Source organism: Eptatretus burgeri, chromosome 15, assembly GCF_056783735.1.
Source record: "Eptatretus burgeri isolate ZD-2024b chromosome 15, Ebu_testis_v1, whole genome shotgun sequence".
Classification (NCBI taxonomy): Eukaryota; Metazoa; Chordata; class Myxini; order Myxiniformes; family Myxinidae; genus Eptatretus; species Eptatretus burgeri.
The window spans coordinates 24,249,732-24,270,136 of NC_140975.1; the positions used below are offsets into that span (position 1 = coordinate 24,249,732).

A 20,405-nucleotide genomic window follows, 5' to 3' on the forward strand; every position below is an offset into this window, starting at 1 on the left:
ATACATAGGTGCGGATGGAAAGGAAGAGACATACATAGGTGCGGATGGAAAGGAAGAGACATACATAGGTGCGGATGGAAAGGAAGAGACACATAGGTGCGGATGGAAAGGAAGAGACTTACATAGGTGCGGATGGAAAGGAAGAGACATACATAGGTGCGGATGGAAAGGAAGAGACACATAGGTGCAGATGGAAAGGAAGAGGTATACATAGGTGCGGATGGAAAGGAAGAGGCATACATAGGTGCGGATGGAAAGGAAGAGACATAGGTGCGGATGGAAAGGAAGAGACACATAGGTGCGGATGGAAAGGAAGAGACACATAGGTGCGGATGGAAAGGAAGAGACATACATAGGTGCGGATGGAAAGGAAGAGACATACATAGGTGCGGATGGAAAGGAAGAGACATACATAGGTGCGGATGGAAAGGAAGAGACATACATAGGTGCGGATGGAAAGGAAGAGACATACATAGGTGCGGATGGAAAGGAAGAGACATACATAGGTGCGGATGGAAAGGAAGAGGCATACATAGGTGCGGATGGAAAGGAAGAGACACATAGGTGCGGATGGAAAGGAAGAGACACATAGGTGCGGATGGAAAGGAAGAGACACATAGGTGCGGATGGAAAGGAAGAGACATACATAGGTGCGGATGGAAAGGAAGAGACACATAGGTGCGGATGGAAAGGAAGAGACATACATAGGTGCGGATGGAAAGGAAGAGACATACATAGGTGCGGATGGAAAGGAAGAGACACATAGGTGCGGATGGAAAGGAAGAGACACATAGGTGCGGATGGAAAGGAAGAGACATACATAGGTGCGGATGGAAAGGAAGAGACATACATAGGTGCAGATGGAAAGGAAGAGACATATATAGGTGTGGATGGAAAGGAAGAGGCACATAGGTGTGGATGGAAAGGAAGAGGCATACAGGTGCGGATGGAAAGGAAGAGACACATAGGTGCGGATGGAAAGGAAGAGGCATACATAGGTGCGGATGGAAAGGAAGAGACACATAGGTGCGGATGGAAAGGAAGAGACATACATAGGTGCGGATGGAAAGGAAGAGACACATAGGTGCGGATGGAAAGGAAGAGGCATACATAGGTGCGGATGGAAAGGAAGAGACACATAGGTGCGGATAGAAAGGAAGAGGCATACATAGGTGTGGATGGAAAGAAAGAGACATACATAGGTGCGGATGGAAAGGAAGAGGCATACATTGGTGCGGATGGAAAGGAAGAGGTATACATAGGTGCGGATGGAAAGGAAGAAGCATACATAGGTGTGGATGGAAAGGAAGAGACACATAGGTGCAGATGGAAAGGAAGAGACACATAGGTGCGGATGGAAGGGAAGAGACATACATAGGTGCGGATGGAAAGGAAGAGGCATACATAGGTGCGGATGGAAAGGAAGAGACACATAGGTGCGGATGGAAAGGAAGAGGCATACATAGGTGTGGATGGAAAGAAAGAGACATACATAGGTGCGGATGGAAAGGAAGAGGCATACATAGGTGCGGATGGAAAGGAAGAGGCATACATAGGTGCGGATGGAAAGGAAGAGGCATACATAGGTGCGGATGGAAAGGAAGAGACACATAGGTGCGGATGGAAAGGAAGAGACACATAGGTGCGGATGGAAAGGAAGAGACACATAGGTGCGGATGGAAAGGAAGAGACACATAGGTGCGGATGGAAAGGAAGAGACATACATAGGTGCGGATGGAAAGGAAGAGACATACATAGGTGCGGATGGAAAGGAAGAGACACATAGGTGCGGATGGAAAGGAAGAGACATACATAGGTGCGGATGGAAAGGAAGAGACACATAGGTGCGGATGGAAAGGAAGAGACATACATAGGTGCGGATGGAAAGGAAGAGACACATAGGTGCGGATGGAAAGGAAGAGACACATAGGTGCGGATGGAAAGGAAGAGACATACATAGGTGCGGATGGAAAGGAAGAGACACATAGGTGCGGATGGAAAGGAAGAGACACATAGGTGCGGATGGAAAGGAAGAGACACATAGGTGCGGATGGAAAGGAAGAGACATACATAGGTGCGGATGGAAAGGAAGAAGCATACATAGGTGCGGATGGAAAGGAAGAGACATACATAGGTGCGGATGGAAAGGAAGAGACATACATAGGTGTGGATGAAAAGGAAGAGACACATAGGTGCGGATTGAAAGAAAGAGACATATATAGGTGCGGATGGAAAGGAAGAGACATACATCGGTGCGGATGGAAAGGAAGAGGCATACATAGGTGCGGATGGAAAGGAAGAGACACATAGGTGCGGATGGAAAGGAAGAGACTTACATAGATGCGGATGGAAAGGATAGACATACATAGGTGCGGATGGAAAGGAAGAGACACATAGGTGCGGATGGAAAGGAAGAGACACATAGGTGCGGATGGAAAGGAAGAGACATACATAGGTGCGGATGGAAAGGAAGAGACATACATAGGTGCGGATGGAAAGGAAGAGAGACATACATAGGTGCGGATGGAAAGGAAGAGACATACATAGGTGCGGATGGAAAGGAAGAGACATACATAGATGCGGATGGAAAGGATAGACATACATAGGTCCGGATGGAAAGGAAGAGACACATAGGTACGGATGGAAAGGAAGAGACACATCGGTGCGGATGGAAAGGAAGAGACACATAGGTGCGGATGGAAAGGAAGAGACACATAGGTGCGGATGGAAAGGAAGAGACACATAGGTGCGGATGGAAAGGAAGAGACACATAGGTACGGATGCAAAGGAAGAGACATACATAGGTGCGGATGGAAAGGAACAGACATAGGTGCATACATGGATGGAAAGGAAGAGACATACATAGGTGCGGATGGAAAGGAAGAGGCATACATTGGTGCGGATGGAAAGGAAGAGGTATACATAGGTGCGGATGGAAAGGAAGAGGCATACATAGGTGCGGATGGAAAGGAAGAGACACATAGGTGCGGATGGAAAGGAAGAGACACATAGGTGCGGATGGAAAGGAAGAGACACATAGGTGCGGATGGAAAGGAAGAGACACATAGGTGCGGATGGAAAGGAAGAGACATACATAGGTGCGGATGGAAAGGAAGAGACACATAGGTGCGGATGGAAAGGAAGAGGCATACATAGGTGTGGATGGAAAGAAAGAGACATACATAGGTGCGGATGGAAAGGAAGAGACACATATGTGCGGATGGAAAGGAAGAGACATACATAGGTGCGGATGGAAAGGAAGAGACATACATAGGTGTGGATGAAAAGGAAGAGACACATAGGTGCGGATGGAAAGGAAGAGACACATAGGTGCGGATGGAAAGGAAGAGACACATAGGTGCGGATGGAAAGGAAGAGACACATAGGTGCGGATGGAAAGGAAGAGACACATAGGTGCGGATGGAAAGGAAGAGGCATACATAGGTGCGGATGGAAAGGAAGAGGTATACATAGGTGCGGATGGAAAGGAAGAGACACATAGGTGCGGATGGAAAGGAAGAGGCATACATAGGTGTGGATGGAAAGAAAGAGACATACATAGGTGCGGATGGAAAGGAAGAGACACATAGGTGCGGATGGAAAGGAAGAGACACATAGGTGCGGATGGAAAGGAAGAGACACATAGGTGCGGATGGAAATGAAGAGACATACATAGGTGCGGATGGAAAGGAAGATATACATAGGTTCGGATGGAAAGGAAGAGGCATACATAGGTGTGGATGGAAAGAAAGAGACATACATAGGTGCGGATGGAAAGGAAGAGACACATAGGTGCGGATGGAAAGGAAGAGACACATAGGTGCGGATGGAAAGGAAGAGACACATAGGTGCGGATGGAAAGGAAGAGACATACATAGGTGCGGATGGAAAGGAAAGGAAGAGACATACATAGGTGCGGATGGAAAGGAAGAGACATACATAGGTGCGGATGGAAAGGAAGAGACACATAGGTGCGGATGGAAAGGAAGAGACATACATAGGTGCGGATGGAAAGGAAGAGACATACATAGGTGCGGATGGAAAGGAAGAGACACATAGGTGCGGATGGAAAGGAAGAGACATACATAGGTGCGGATGGAAAGGAAGAGACACATAGGTGCGGATGGAAAGGAAGAGGCATACATAGGTGTGGATGGAAAGGAAGAGACATACATAGGTGCGGATGGAAAGGAAGAGACACATAGGTGCGGATGGAAAGGAAGAGACATACATAGGTGCGGATGGAAAGGAAGAGACACATAGGTGCGGATGGAAAGGAAGAGACACATAGGTGCGGATGGAAAGGAAGAGACATATATAGGTGCGGATGGAAAGGAAGAGACATACATCGGTGCGGATGGAAAGGAAGAGGCATACATAGGTGCGGATGGAAAGGAAGAGAGGCATACATAGGTGCGGATGGAAAGGAAGAGACACATAGGTGCGGATGGAAAGGAAGAGACATACATAGGTGCGGATGGAAAGGAAGAGGCATACATAGGTGCGGATGGAAAGGAAGAGACACATAGGTGCGGATGGAAAGGAAGAGACACATAGGTGCGGATGGAAAGGAAGAGACACATAGGTGCGGATGGAAAGGAAGAGACATACATAGGTGCGGATGGAAAGGAAGAGACACATAGGTGCGGATGGAAAGGATAGACATACATAGGTCCGGATGGAAAGGAAGAGACACATAGGTGCGGATGGAAAGGAAGAGACATACATAGGTGTGGATGAAAAGGAAGAGACACATAGGTGCGGATGGAAAGGAAGAGACACATAGGTGCGGATGGAAAGGAAGGAAGAGACACATAGGTGCGGATGGAAAGGAAGAGACACATAGGTGCGGATGGAAAGGAAGAGACACATAGGTGCGGATGGAAAGGAAGAGACATACATAGGTGCGGATGGAAAGGAAGAGACATACATAGGTGCGGATGGAAAGGAAGAGGCATACATAGGTGTGGATGGAAAGAAAGAGACATACATAGGTGCGGATGGAAAGGAAGAGGCATACATAGGTGCGGATGGAAAGGAAGAGGCATACATAGGTGCAGATGGAAAGGAAGAGGTATACATAGGTGCGGATGGAAAGGAAGAGGCATACATAGGTGCGGATGGAAAGGAAGAGACATAGGTGCGGATGGAAAGGAAGAGACACATAGGTGCGGATGGAAAGGAAGAGACACATAGGTGCGGATGGAAAGGAAGAGACATACATAGGTGCGGATGGAAAGGAAGAGACATACATAGGTGCGGATGGAAAGGAAGAGACATACATAGGTGCGGATGGAAAGGAAGAGACACATAGGTGCGGATGGAAAGGAAGAGACACATAGGTGCGGATGGAAAGGAAGAGACACACATAGGTGCGGATGGAAAGGAAGAGACACATAGGTGCGGATGGAAAGGAAGAGACATACATAGGTGTGAATGGAAAGGAAGAGGCACATAGGTGCGGATGGAAAGGAAGAGACACATAGGTGCGGATGGAAAGGAAGAGACATACATAGGTGTGAATGGAAAGGAAGAGGCACATAGGTGCGGATGGAAAGGAAGAGACACATAGGTGCGGATGGAAAGGAAGAGACATACATAGGTGTGGATGGAAAGGAAGAGACACATAGGTGCGGATGGAAAGGAAGAGACATACATAGGTGCGGATGGAAAGGAAGAGACACATAGGTGCGGATGGAAAGGAAGAGACACATAGGTGCGGATGGAAAGGAAGAGACATACATAGGTGCGGATGGAAAGGAAGAGACACATATGTGCGGATGGAAAGGAAGAGACACATAGGTGCGGATGGAAAGGAAGAGACACATAGGTGCGGATGGAAAGGAAGAGACATACATAGGTGCGGATGGAAAGGAAGAGACATACATAGGTGCGGATGGAAAGGAAGAGACACATAGGTGCGGATGGAAAGGAAGAGACACATAGGTGCGGATGGAAAGGAAGAGACATACATAGGTGTGGATGGAAAGGAAGAGACACATAGGTGCGGATGGAAAGGAAGAGACATACATAGGTGCGGATGGAAAGGAAGAGACACATAGGTGCGGATGGAAAGGAAGAGACACATAGGTGCGGATGGAAAGGAAGAGACATACATAGGTGCGGATGGAAAGGAAGAGACACATATGTGCGGATGGAAAGGAAGAGACATACATAGGTGCGGATGGAAAGGAAGAGACATACATAGGTGTGGATGAAAAGGAAGAGACACATAGGTGCGGATGGAAAGGAAGAGACACATAGGTGCGGATGGAAAGGAAGAGACATATATAGGTGCGGATGGAAAGGAAGAGACATACATCGGTGCGGATGGAAAGGAAGAGGCATACATAGGTGCGGATGGAAAGGAAGAGACACATAGGTGCGGATGGAAAGGAAGAGACATACATAGATGCGGATGGAAAGGATAGACATACATAGGTCCGGATGGAAAGGAAGAGACACATAGGTACGGATGGAAAGGAAGAGACACATAGGTGCGGATGGAAAGGAAGAGACACATAGGTGCGGATGGAAAGGATAGACATACATAGGTCCGGATGGAAAGGAAGAGACACATAGGTACGGATGGAAAGGATAGACATACATAGGTCCGGATGGAAAGGAAGAGACACATAGGTACGGATGGAAAGGAAGAGACACATAGGTGCGGATGGAAAGGAAGAGACACATAGGTGCGGATGGAAAGGAAGAGACACATAGGTGCGGATGGAAAGGAAGAGACACATAGGTGCGGATGGAAAGGAAGAGACACATAGGTGCGGATGGAAAGGAAGAGACATACATAGGTGCGGATGGAAAGGAAGAGACATACATAGGTGCGGATGGAAAGGAAGAGACATACATAGGTGCGGATGGAAAGGAAGAGACATACATAGGTGCGGATGGAAAGGAAGAGACATACATAGGTGCGGATGGAAAGGAAGAGGCATACATAGGTGCAGATGGAAAGGAGAGGCATACATAGGTGCGGATGGAAAGGAAGAGACACATAGGTACGGATGGAAAGGAAGAGACACATAGGTGCGGATGGAAAGGAAGAGACATACATAGGTGCGGATGGAAAGGAAGAGACACATAGGTGCGGATGGAAAGGAAGAGACACATAGGTGCGGATGGAAAGGAAGAGACACACATAGGTGCGGATGGAAAGGAAGAGACACATAGGTGCGGATGGAAAGGAAGAGACATACATAGGTGTGAATGGAAAGGAAGAGGCACATAGGTGCGGATGGAAAGGAAGAGACACATAGGTGCGGATGGAAAGGAAGAGACATACATAGGTGTGAATGGAAAGGAAGAGGCACATAGGTGCGGATGGAAAGGAAGAGACACATAGGTGCGGATGGAAAGGAAGAGACATACATAGGTGCGGATGGAAAGGAAGAGGCATATGAGCTCCATTATGCCTTTCATCGCTGTAGACTTGTGTCAATGTGTCATGCATGACACCACTTGCAAGTAGAAACATATCCTATGACCTGTACTTGTGCTTGTCTTCTTTTTGAATGGTTCCTTTCACAGTTGCCTTTTAAAAAAGGTAAATCGAAGATCCCATTCCTGTTGTTCTTGTGCCGTGTTACTGTTGGCTGCCTCCCATTTTCTTGTTGTTGGATTTTACACCATTATGTGACTTCCAGCTACAAGAACTGAATTGATTCTTGGAGTCCCTGAGCCGCTAACGTCTTGTGGGGCTTTCGTTCATCGTACTGTGGGATGAGGAAGAGTGGTTAGGAGATGGTCTTGAAGGGAGAAGGAAGAGCTTCGGCAATTTCAACAACAACAATAATTGTGTGTTTGTTTTCACTTCCACTGTTTCCTTTCGAAATATCCCTACAGTGTCTTAAAAGGAGATACGTAAATTTCACAATGCTGTGTTTGTATCACTATTTTTGGTGGGGAGGGATTAAACACGTGATCTGTTTAAAACATAACAGAAAATGATTACATAAATGCTGGATTATTGTTGTTGCAAACACAATTGTTGTTGTTGTAAAACACAACTGCAAATGTTGCCATGAGTTTTTCAAAGGTTTGAAGGGAGAATCAAGATTAAAGCCATCCAGACTTGGTGGTGTACTGGTTAGTGTTTGGGAGATCAGTCATTCAAACCCTGGCCGAATCCTATCAAACACTTGTAAAATGGTACGTGCTGCTTCCTTGCTTGAATGTTCAGCATATAAATGGATAGTGCATGAACAATCCTCATAGGTTGGCAATCATCCATGGGGAGGAGGAAATTCGTCCTAAGGAAATGCTCTGCTGAGTATGTTGAGAAAGCTAGTGCCATTGTTGTGATGTCACTAGTACCTACAGTGCACTGCAAGTAATGGCACTTCCCCCAAGGTGTGTAAGTGTTTGTGTTTGTGTATGTGAGAGCTGACTTATGAGCCTTATCTCGTGTAAAAAATATGAAGTGAATTGACATTACCAACTCACTATTTTGAGTTTTTGCATTTCCACTTTTGTTGCATTGAAAGATTATGCATTTTTGGAGTTTGTAGATACTAATTACATTCCACATTGTTTAAACAATGGGTGCTGACTGCCAGCCATGCTTCTTATTTGGCCCCTCCCGGTATCACTGGAGGGGACAGGAGACTACTGGTTTGCTCTCCGTTTGTCCGTCCCACCTGTGGTTTTTAAGACTTTTCCCCCATAATCCTTTAACAATTTCAACTGAAACTTGGTGCATTACTTTATTATGATAAGTTACAGAATGCTTTCGAGTTTCAGGGCGTTTCGGCAATTTTTCACAGAGTTATGCCCTTTCGGAGAGTTTCTCCTTCATTTTGGTTCTGGAATCGGCTTGAGCGTTCGTTAACGAAAAATAATTTTTTATCTCCGGTTTGTTATCCTCGTTGTTTTTTATTGGTTTCTAGTCTACAAAAGTTATCGGTAAATGAAAATTGCTTTTCCTTTTATTTTACCGATTAGACCTAAACAAGGTAGGGTTGAGGGTTTCTTCTTCTTCATTTATGTTCCTGTATCGGCTCGAGCGTGTGTTCAACGCAAACATTTTTATCTCCCAAACATTCATTAGAACCTGGAGAGGACGTGTATTGCAAAGCAATTCTCGCTCTTCTTTCAACTACACACCTGTGATGCTGTCACCAGCACAACATTGGTTGTCATCAAGACAAACGGTAGGAAATGGAAGCTAATCAGAGGGCCGCATGTTCAGCCCTCAAACAATTCTGAGGGCCGCAAGATTCCCAATGCCGCAATTACAAGCCAACCAAATGATACATTTTAATTTAAAAAACAAGCACATATTTCATTATCTAAACACTATTAATGTAATGAGGGTTTGAACACATCAAAACAAATGTAATTTAGGCATTTTTATTAGTAATTGTATGACTTGCTTAATTTGCATTCCTGGAGATCACATTTTGTGCAAAGCATTTAAAGTGACCTTACACAGTGTTAAAGAACAGTCAGAGGTAGGGGGAGGTCGGAGGGTAGAGGGGGCGGCAGGAGGATGCAGGTAGATTCATTGCCACCCAACAGGTAGATACGCTACAGGTTACCCAGCACTCCACTGTCCAAAATCCTGGCAATCTCAGAGAAGCATCGTTGTGACCCTTTGTCTCGATGAGCATCTCCTATTCATTGATGGAGATGCAGCTGTTTGATTGTGAGTGGCTGCAGAGACTTTCATTTTTGAATAAAAACAATCCAAATCTCAAAGGCAACTGTCTGCTCGGGAAAAGTCCAAAAATCTTTACTGTGTTTGTAAGGAATGCAGGTTTCTCCATTTACTTTTTTTTTTTTTTTTTAACCACTGATAATTCAATTAAATGTACATCACAATGGTGCAGAAGTAGTGCTCTTTACTTTGAGTTGTCGATATTGGGTTTGAATCCAAACTGACTATAGACTATGCTTCGCAATGTCATGTTGCCTCACGTTGTGCACCGTTCCTCGTATGTACGTTAATCTGGGTGTCTCATCTGCCAACATCAGCTGCTGGATGTTAAAGATTGCATGGTGTCTTTCATGAAGGGTGATCGAATAATTATCACCAGCATCCTAAAGAAATTCCTGCCCTTCAACGGTCCAATCCTAGGAAGACAAATCAAACCATCCAGTGAGTAGTCCTTATCAGGAAGCTGCTTTGGCAGCATTGAACGTACATGTGGGCAGAGCACCAAAGACAACAGGCGTTGCATTGAATAATACATTATAATGAGCAGCCATTCATCTGTATTATTCTATACACAGTGGAGGTGATAAAAAGCTCTGTGAATTTTGTTTACCCATGTACGCAACTCCTTTTGGTTATAACATGGAAGAAGAAGATTGGTGTGCTCAATATTCTTATTCTTGTTTGGTGGCCACAATTATTCCCACGTTTTTGTGGGGTTGGCCGATGGACGTTTTTGGCTCAAGTCCTTCAGGAAGTGGCTGGCCAGGCCTGATGCTCGACTAACTAGTTAGGGCAGGAATTTGTAATTTTGCCTCCTCTTCATGAATAGAAGGACACTGTGGAATCTTCAACCTTCACCAACTAATGCTGGCAGACAGGACACCCTGTTTAACGTCCATCCGAGGGAAGGTACACACATCGATGAATCACCCTGCCTGTGAAACACTGATGTAATGGTATTACATTGGTTTGCTTTTGGATATGAAGCAGGAGTTCCGGGATGCTGGGAATTATTGGTATGCGGTGGCGGGAGCACGACGCCATGATGATTCGGGTGCCTGAATAAGCAATCGTTCTCTTCAAACATTGCCTCTTTGTATATCTTCTACATCAGAACTTTACGTGGTGGCAGAGGTTTTACGACACATATTTGAGCCCATCAAGGAAACAAGCCGGTGTTTCCCGTGCCTTTTGTAATCGGCTCGTTCCTCGTCGATCCACGCAGTCGCCGTTCACAATGGCGGACCTGGCGGGAACTCAGCACATGGATTGGACCGTGCCTAATGCAGTGTGGCGGCTTATAAAATTTTTAGACAATGATTGGGGCTGTACTTTCAAGTTGGAGGCATTACAGCAGGAGGCCAGGTGTTTATTATCTTAAGCTGAAGGTGGACACATGTGCCCAAGGAAACGCTTTACACAATCGCACTTTTCGACGCATGTTTCCTGAAATGTTGGATTCAAATGATGAACCCTACGTTGGCTCTCTTCAAGCAGCAGAGGGCATTTTAACTGCTTACAATGGAATCCACATCAAGTGTTTTGGCACAGTAGACATTGCCTGCAGTTACAAGAGATCACGGTCGACCAGCACATGTTTCTTTGTTGTGGATGTCGGTGGTCCTGCAGTTCTTGGCCTTCAATCATGTGAGAACCTTCATGCTGTTACGTTGCATTGTTCAGTGAACAGTAACCAACCACTGGTTTACAACAGTGTGAAAGAAATCATGGACGCATACCCACAACAATTTGACCACATCGGTGAATTTCATATAAAACACAGGCTTGTTGTGGACCCAAATGTCCCACCTCATGTTGGTCCACTATGTAGAACCCCTATTGCTCTCAAGGACAAAATTTAATGAGAACTTGATTAGATGGTTCTGCAGGGAGTCATACGGCAAATCAAGGAACCGACTGAGTGGGTCAGCTCTCTCACGTATGTAACAAAAAAAGATGTCAATATTCGGATTTGTTTGGACCGAAAGCATCTTAATCGAGCCCTAATTCATCCATATCACAAAATGCCTACAATGGAAGAGCTCAATCACAAATTTGCAGGAGCGCAATACTTCTCAAAACTTGATGCCAAGTCAGGGTACTGGTCTGTAAGACTCGATGGAGATAGCCAACAACTTCTTACATTTCAGACCTCAGCGGGCCGGTATTGTTTCCAACGATTGCCTTTTGGACTGTGTGTAAGCCAGGACAATGTCCAGATGGAAATGGACCGTATTCTCCAGGATTGTAAAAGTGCAGTTGGCATAGCAGATGACCTCACTGTCTATGGCACCACTGAGGAGGAGCATGACCGACACCTCAAGGAGCTGATGGAAACAGCACGACGCGAAGGCTTCGTTTTCAAGTCAAACAAATGCCACATCAAGAAGACCAGCATCACCTTCTTTGGTTATACTTATGGTAGACAAGGAATACGGCCTGACCAGCAGAAGATTCAAGATCTGAGAGATATTCCAAAACCTGAGAACAAAGCTGAGCTTCAACATTTCATAGGCTTCATGACATGTTAGTCGCCCTTCATCAAGGACTTCAGAATGAAATCTGTGACTCTCAGAGACCTTCTCAAAAAGGATTCTGGATTCTAATGGGGGCCGCACCATCAATTTTTTACACTGGCATCGAACGTGACCTATTGGCCATTGTGTTTGGCATTGAATGTTTCCATACTTACCTGTATGGTCAGTTTCATTGTGCTCACTGTTCATAAGCCATTGCTGATGATCATTGACAAGCCATTGATCGCTACCCCCACCGAGATTGCAATGAATGTTTGTCAGACTCCAAGGGTATAATTTTACAATGGAGTACCACCCTGGGGCAGGCAATCAGCTTGCCAATGGCCAATCCCACCTTCCCGGTCCATTCAATACAACTACAATTGACTTGGACTTGCATATGGATTTTGTCCGCTTCTCTTCTGAGAAATTTTCTGGGTATACAACAAGAAATGCTTTGTGATTCTGACCTGAGTCAACTTTGAGCCTTTATTATCAGTGGATGGCCAGACTGTCTGAAGGAATTCTCAGAGGCTCTTAGGACATACTGGAGTTTTCGGGATGAGTTGTCAATTTAAAATGATGTGATTATTAAAGGGGAGAGAGTCATACCTAAGAGTATGATAAATGACATTCTGCAGAAACTCCACTCGGGCCATTTTGGGCACGAGAAAACGAAACTGCTGGCTAACGATACTGTGTACTGGTATAACACAAACAAGGACATTGATCAGCTTGTGGACTGCTGTCCTACCTGCCAGCGACACCAGAATTCTCAGCTGCCTGAACCACTACAGCAACATGACATTCCGTTCAGACCATGGAGTAAAGTCAAATGTGACCTGTTCTACTTCGATGCAGCTCAGTGGCTCATCATCACAGATTATTATTATCTTGCCAAAACGAAGTTTTGCAAGATATGTTAGTCAGCTTGTATGTTTTTTTTTTTTTGTTTGTCTGTAATCACGTATAAAAAATTCTGCAGAGCACAGTCATCCATCCATCCATTAGGACCATACTCTGCGCAGAGCGTTGGTGCCGCCGAAGCAGTCTCCTTGGCTATTGGGAACAAGAGCACAGTTATCATTGGAAATTTTTGTAACTTCGCATATCAGAGGCCTATAGGAGGTCCCTTTCAGCGCATAAAATTTTGAAGGTCAAGGTCAAAGGTCAAGGTCACTTTGTCGCAAATCAGGAGAGTCGACGAAACCCTTATTTTTTGAGTAATTTTGATCGGATCGTCTTCAAACTTCATGGGAATATAGTTCATGGTCTGCTGCTCAGCTGATTAAATTTTGGTGGCGATTGGCCTTGACCTTCATGGTTAGCGCCTCAGGTCAAACATATTTGACCCCAAGGTCAAATTTTCAATTTTTAGGAACCATATCGTGTAGTACCTCAAATTGAACACCTCGATGAGTGCTTTCCAGATATGTCAAGCTTGAGACATTATGACATCATTTGGTGACGTTATGAGGCAAAAGCATATTTTTCATGGTTACTCTGTAGAACGATTCTCATCGGAATCTCTCGTAGGCAGATATTCCTCAAGGAGTCGCTCCTGGTGGATAGCAGCTCTGTTCACCTCAGTGTGACCTTAAAGAAGTCACACGTGGTCACCTTTTGGCAAGATACGGGTCACCCTGTGGGTGACATTGGTTTATTATTATTATTATTATTATTATTATTATTATTATTTTATTATTGTCTGCAAACTACCTGAGTCCGCCCACAGCCGCAAAATTATTGTGACCTTGGGACAGATGTTTTCTGAGTTTGGAATTCCTGATACATTTATGAGCGAGAATGGTCCTCATTTCTCCAGCGTGGAATTTCGTTCATTTGCTGGGAAATGGAATTTTGACCACATCACATCCTCAACATTCCCAAAATGTAATGGATTCATTGTGTGCCAAGTTGAGACGGTGAAATCCATCCTCCACAAATCAAAAAGTGCAGGAAACGATTTTAATCTTGCACTGCTAGCTTTGCATTCCATCCCAGTGAGCTACAACTTGGCAAGTGCTGCTCAACTGCTTATGCGCAGAAAAGTCAAATAGCTAGTACCAACCAGAATCACCAACATGCATGATGATGCCAACCTCATCCACGAGGAGCTGGAGAAGCGCTGCTACTCACAAAAACTCTACCACGATAGGCATGCTCGGGCACAGGAAATGTCCTGCCTACACCCTGGACAACGAGTTCGCGTTCAGAACCACAACACTCATTGCTGGGAGCCAGTCACAGTTCTGTCAATGTGTGAAGAGCCACGGTCCTATTTGCTTGCATCACCAAATGGTCAAACACTTTGACACAATTCACATTCAGGAGCTCCCAGCATGTGTTGCAGTGCCCCATCAATCTACGATCCAAAACAAGATTTCTGAACCCATAGTGAGCGGGAACAGTGAACCATCTGCAAGGTCTGGTGTTGAACCTGTGAACCATGACTATGACATCACCCACTCCACCAGAGAAGAGATCGTTCGTCAATCTCCCAAGTGCTCTGCCAGTTGTAGTCACATGTTGCCGCCTTCAAAGAACCTGACAACTGTCCATTCGAGGTCTGGCCGAGCTGTGAAAACACCATGCCGTCTTGATCTATAAACACTGTTTATCTGATGTTTACATTTATACACTTTGGTTATATCTGGTGTTAACTGATTTGGATTCCTGTATTAGTGTTATCTATCTATAAATCCAGCAGTGTGTGTGTGTGTGTGTGTGTGTGTGTGTGTGTGTGTGTGTGTGTGTGTGTGTGTGTGTGTGTGTGTGTCTGTGTGTGTGTGTGTCTGTGTGTGTGTCTGTAACTGCTGTTTCTCGACAACCACTGGTCCGATCTAATTGAAAGTTGCCAGGTATATTGCTGGGGAGTATGTGCCTTTTCAAGGTTTGATATTAATCAGACAAGTGCTTCCCAAGTTATGGCCATATATTTACCAACCAATGACAAGACACGTTTCTGCGTAGGCGTGGCCGATGGGGAAGGGAAGCACAGCCGCGTTCCCCATTACGGGTTACAACGTACGGACTTCCGGATTGTGATGACTTCGTGTATTCTAATAATTTCTCGATTTCTTATGCGCATTTATAGATAAACACAATGCCCCAATCCAGCCGTTGTTGTTTACGAGAGCGAAGGAACGGCCTGTGTGGTTGTTTGAAAGTTTTTGTTTTGGTTTTTTGCACGTACGGCAATGCATGTACGTGCACGCGACAGCGAAGGAACGGCCTGTGTGGTTGTTGTTTCTGGCACGCGGTTTGAAATTTTTCTTTGCATGTACGGCCACGCACGGACGGGCATGCACTAGTAATGATATGACACATTGCAGAGATATAATGGTATTACATTAGTTGCTGTTTTTACTTTATTACTTTTCTTCTTGTGGGAAAGGGAGATGTAAAAGTATTACATTGGCTTGTGTTTGCTTTTGGATATGAAGCGGGCGTTCCGGGGCGCCGGGGCATTACAGGTATGGGAGCACGACGCCATGATGATTCTGGTGCCTGAATAAACGATCATTCTCTTCAAACATTGCCTCTTTATATATCTTCTACATCAGAACTTTACAAATGGGATGGCAGTTTATAGCTGGGTCGAGATTCGAACCCAGGCTTGACAGCTTTGAGGTGAGCTTGTGAACCTCTAGGGTCTAGGCTATCCTTTGGTTACTACATGCTCCAATTTTTTGTTCAAAAGGAATCTTACAATCATTTTTTCAATGAAGTTGAAAATGTAAGCTACAGTTAAAAGGAATGCTGATTATAAGGGAAAATGCTAGAACAATCCATACATTTTGTGGATAATCCCATTTCAACAAATACATTTCAACTGGTATTAATGCGAATTATAAAAATGTCCATGACCCTGCGTGCAATGCGGAGTTAAGCAATTGGTTCACTTCGGTCTGTCTGTCTATCTGTCAACAGACATCAGTTTATGATGGAGGAAAAACTTAATTCCAATTTAATTTAATATTTTGAACACTAATTGGAAAACAAACCTGCAGTTTAGCAGTACTTTGGCTCTGAATTTGGCAAATTGTACTGAATCTCGTCCCGAGTTCACATGCGCACAGAGTGAGGTAATACTTTATCTGTCTGCCTGGCAGTCAAACAGGATTGAAAATCATTCCAAACAGGAAACTTACTGTTTTTACAGACATCATAAAGGACACAAACAACAGGCACGAATAACTAATTTAGCACGTTAAATAAGTTGGTGTAAAAGACGGTGCACCAATGGTGGTAAACTTCCGATTTTTTTTTTCCTTTGACGGTTAAAATCGTTATTTTATTCCAATCAAATTGTATAGTACTTGAACACTGCATAACATAAGTCACCTTTTTGTCACTTTCAAAACCCTTCCGTTTAGCAGCACTTGGGCAAAATATGACGACATTTTACGCCATCTCGACCAATCAAATTTGCTGCTCACGCTCTTGGTATTGGGAAATGTCAGCCAAAATGGCGGCACGTAGATAAATATAGATTGTGCTTGGAAAGATAAGGCAAGAGTGTTAAAAGCCCTTCCCATGTCCTGTTCTCAATACTGTGTAGGGTAAGGCATTCAATGGACTCTCCAGTTAAAATAGAATCTCAACATCCATTGAGCTCTTGTGTAGGAATTAAATAAAACTCTCTATTATGGCCCATTCTTGTGTGAGATTTTTGGCAGAGAAGAACTAGTTTCATGCAACTACATAAGGTGAAATGTATAATTATAATGTATGCTCATATTTATTTATTTTAGCTTTTGGAGCGATGTTATAAGCAGTATGTCCTGCTCCCATGCCCTGAACATAAGTTGCTTGCTTTATTTGGCTTTTAAGCCATTAGCGCTGAAAGCCTGTTGTTCTTGCTGGAGTTTATTATTGTTAATATTTATTATTATTATTATTATTATTATTATTATTATTATCATGCTGGCAGGATAGCCTAGACCAGAAGTATACACTGTTGCCTCTTTGCTGTTTAGTCTGGGTTTGAATCTCCTCCCAGCACTAAAACTGTCATCTTGGTGTTTCACAGGCAGGGTGATTCATCAATGTGTGTGCGCTGTTAAATTGGCATCGCAGCTGCTGGCATTAGTTTGTAGACTTTAAAGATCCTTTGTAAAGAGTAGGCGAGCTATTGCCGGCACCCTGAACAAATTACAAATTTCTGCCCAAACTACTGAGTTGATCTTCAGGCCTGGCCAGCCTGTTCGTAAAAGACTTTGGCCAACCACTTCCCCCAGCCAACTCCACAATCAGGGAGGAATAATTGTGGCTGATAAGGAAGAAGTTAATCTTAAAATGTAAATGTGTGCTTATTTACTTGCAGTTGCAGGTATCATTGGCCTGCTCAAGTGAGATACCCACCATGTTTTGTCGTATTTGACAATAATTTGTACTTTTCTCTGAAAGACTTAACTTTTTGCACAAGATGTAAGTTTCTTCTGCGCTGTTTCTTTTGAAGCACCCTGTATTAAATTTGGGGGTGAGGGAGGGAAATTAGGGGAGATGAATGTCAGTTTAACAATTTTTTGATACAATAACCAGTCTTTTGAACACAGTCTTCAGTAGAACCAGAATAGTGGATCTGTTTTAATTTTGAAAAGGAATTGAGAATTGGAAACTTCTCTTGGTATGGAATTTATGAATAACAATTCTATCATTAATCATCATCTTCTTGCATATGGCAGCTTGGCTGATGGGTAGCTATCGTTTGTTGGGGCACAGCTGTGCCGCTGATGTAGTGCCCCGATTACCAGTACACGTACTCATTTCACCGACCTTGGAAGGATGACAGGCTGAGTCAACCCCACCTGGTGTTAATTCTGCAGGAAAGGGGGCTGAAACTCAGGACCCTAAGATCCGAAGCCAGTCACCCGAACCACAAAACCAACACCAGGCTTACATATCATTAATGACAGGATATGATGAACACTTTGCTGTATCATGACCAAGAAGTCAGATGAGGAACCATCACCAAAAATGTTTAGAGCGCCAGCATTGCTGAAAAAGTAACCTCGACATTGCACAAAAACTTGGCAATAATATTTTTATTGCATATTCTAATACAACAAAACCTGGAAATCTCAAGAGCCATGCCATTTCTGCCTTGCCAGTTGAGGATTAGAGTGATTTGTATACACGGTGTTGATGGTTTGACAAAGCGTTGTCGTACTTGGAAAGGGAGAGGAAAAATTTTATGCAGCTCAATTCCCTTGTTGATGTTGATTGCAGCAAAGGTAACAAATTGATGCTTGTGGTATGGAGATTCTGGATTCCCTCCTGACTGTTGTAAAAAAAGAAAAATCTATGGGGCTGTGAAGGGAAATAAAGAAATAAACAAACAACTTTTGACTTGCCTGAAGTTGTCGCTCTGCAGAATCCCTTTATCCTTGCAGTATATGTGCTGCAGAATCTTTTCATCCATGCCAGGAAGAACAGAAGGCACACATTACTTCCAGTGATTGATGCCTTTAAGGCAGACAGTACTGCAGCTTCACAAGACTAATAGCCGGCTACTCAATTTGATCAGAAGCTCTTTTTGTCCCCCTCCCATGCTGCTGTCCGAGAGACTTGTCCAGATGGACTTGTTAATTCATGCAAGCATTGATTCTCAAGTGTCTTCAGAGATCTATGATCATCAAGCTTCTTGTGAAGTTGACAAAAACAAATTTGAAGATGTTGCATTGTGTGCAAATGTCATAAATGCAGCAGTTTATTATTTCTTTAACAAGGAATACTAGTCTTGATGAAGACTTGTGATGGACTGCGTAGGTGATCCTTTTTACTCCGATGAAGGTGAACCCCTGAAACGTCAGCCTCACCTTGTTTCTCACTGCATTAAACTTGCGCTTTCTCAACTCCTTTTTGGGGGAAATCCATTGTCGTTTCTTTACTTCTGGGCTGGCGTCTAACCTGGGTTTCAATCCCAACCCAGCTATAAACTGTCATCCAGGTGTTTCACTGATGGGGTGATTCATCAATATGTGCACCGTCCCCTCTGAGGGACATTAAACTGGATGCCCCATTTGCCGGTATTAGTTTGTGGACGTTAAAGATCTCACGGTGTCCTTCGCGTTGAGGAGGTGAGCTATCACTGGCACCATAAACAAATTCCAAATTCCTGCCCAAACAACTTGGTCAATCGTTAGGCCTGGCCAGCGAGTTCATGAAAAAAGTTGTGGACAGATTCTAACAAGAATTGGTGGACTGGTTGAGTGTGTGACAAGGACGAAGTGTTCGATTTTGGTGAAGATCTGAATCCGGATCCGGCGACTAGAATTTTCTAAGTGATTCTTCACTATTGAGAGATTGGGCCAAAAACCATACATAGCACGATATCTCAATGTTATGGTCGAGTTATGACAAAACTAGGTGGATGAGTTGGGGAGTTGACACGAACAAGCCGATTCGATTTTAGTGTGTTACAGGACGAATGGTCCAGATGTGATCTGGCCTCTCAGTGGGATACAAAACGTAACTGTTCAGCCTGGCAGAGATATGCGCTCAACCGAGTGTCGTACTAGTTTTTAATGTTTAATGGAAGACAAGATCTAGTAAAACGATCGAGGCTCATGGAAGACAAAGACGACAGAGGGTATTGAAAGACAACATTCCGACAGTGGGGCAGTAGCACCACAGTTAATTACAACAAGACTCCTTGGCAGTGGTATTGTCATTCAGTGGAACTATGGTTAGAGCATCTGCTCTGAGTCTGATAGGTTGGCGATCCAATTCTGATTGAGGCCAGGACATAACAAAGACTTTGAAAATGGTACATGCTGCTTCCTCGCTTGATGCTCAGCACTTAGAGGATAGAGCATGGAGAAACCCTTTAGGTTGGCAACCATTATGGTGTGGAAGGGGGAGGTGGGGAGATTTCTCTTCCTTAATTGCCCTGCTGGCTGCAAAGATAATTTTTACAAATTGGAGTTGCCGATACCAAGAGTGCAGCTTCAGGAAGTTGCGTCACTTTCCCCAAAGTCACCAATAACTGTTTGTCAGATGTGAAGTCCAGTGTTATTACCTCCACCACCGAAGTTGAAGGAGGTTATGTTTTCACCCCTTTCTGCTGTTTGTCTGTCTGTTTGTCTGTTTGTGTACAGGATATCTCAAAAAGTTGTAGATGGATCTGGATGAAATTTTGTGAACAGGTTCAGTGTGTGACAAGGACGAACTTATTAGATTTTGTTGAATATCCGGATCTGGATCCAACG

General features: G+C 44.2%; 1 protein-coding gene and 1 pseudogene across 3 annotated transcripts in view; one reads left to right on the forward strand and one right to left on the reverse strand.

Moving 5' to 3' along the window:
• MDGA1 (MAM domain containing glycosylphosphatidylinositol anchor 1) overlaps positions 1–20,405 on the reverse strand; it is a 369,996-nt gene that overhangs the window by 176,890 nt on the left and 172,701 nt on the right. The window lies entirely within an intron of this gene.
• On the forward strand, positions 12,034–14,983 carry LOC147011756 (uncharacterized; annotated as a pseudogene).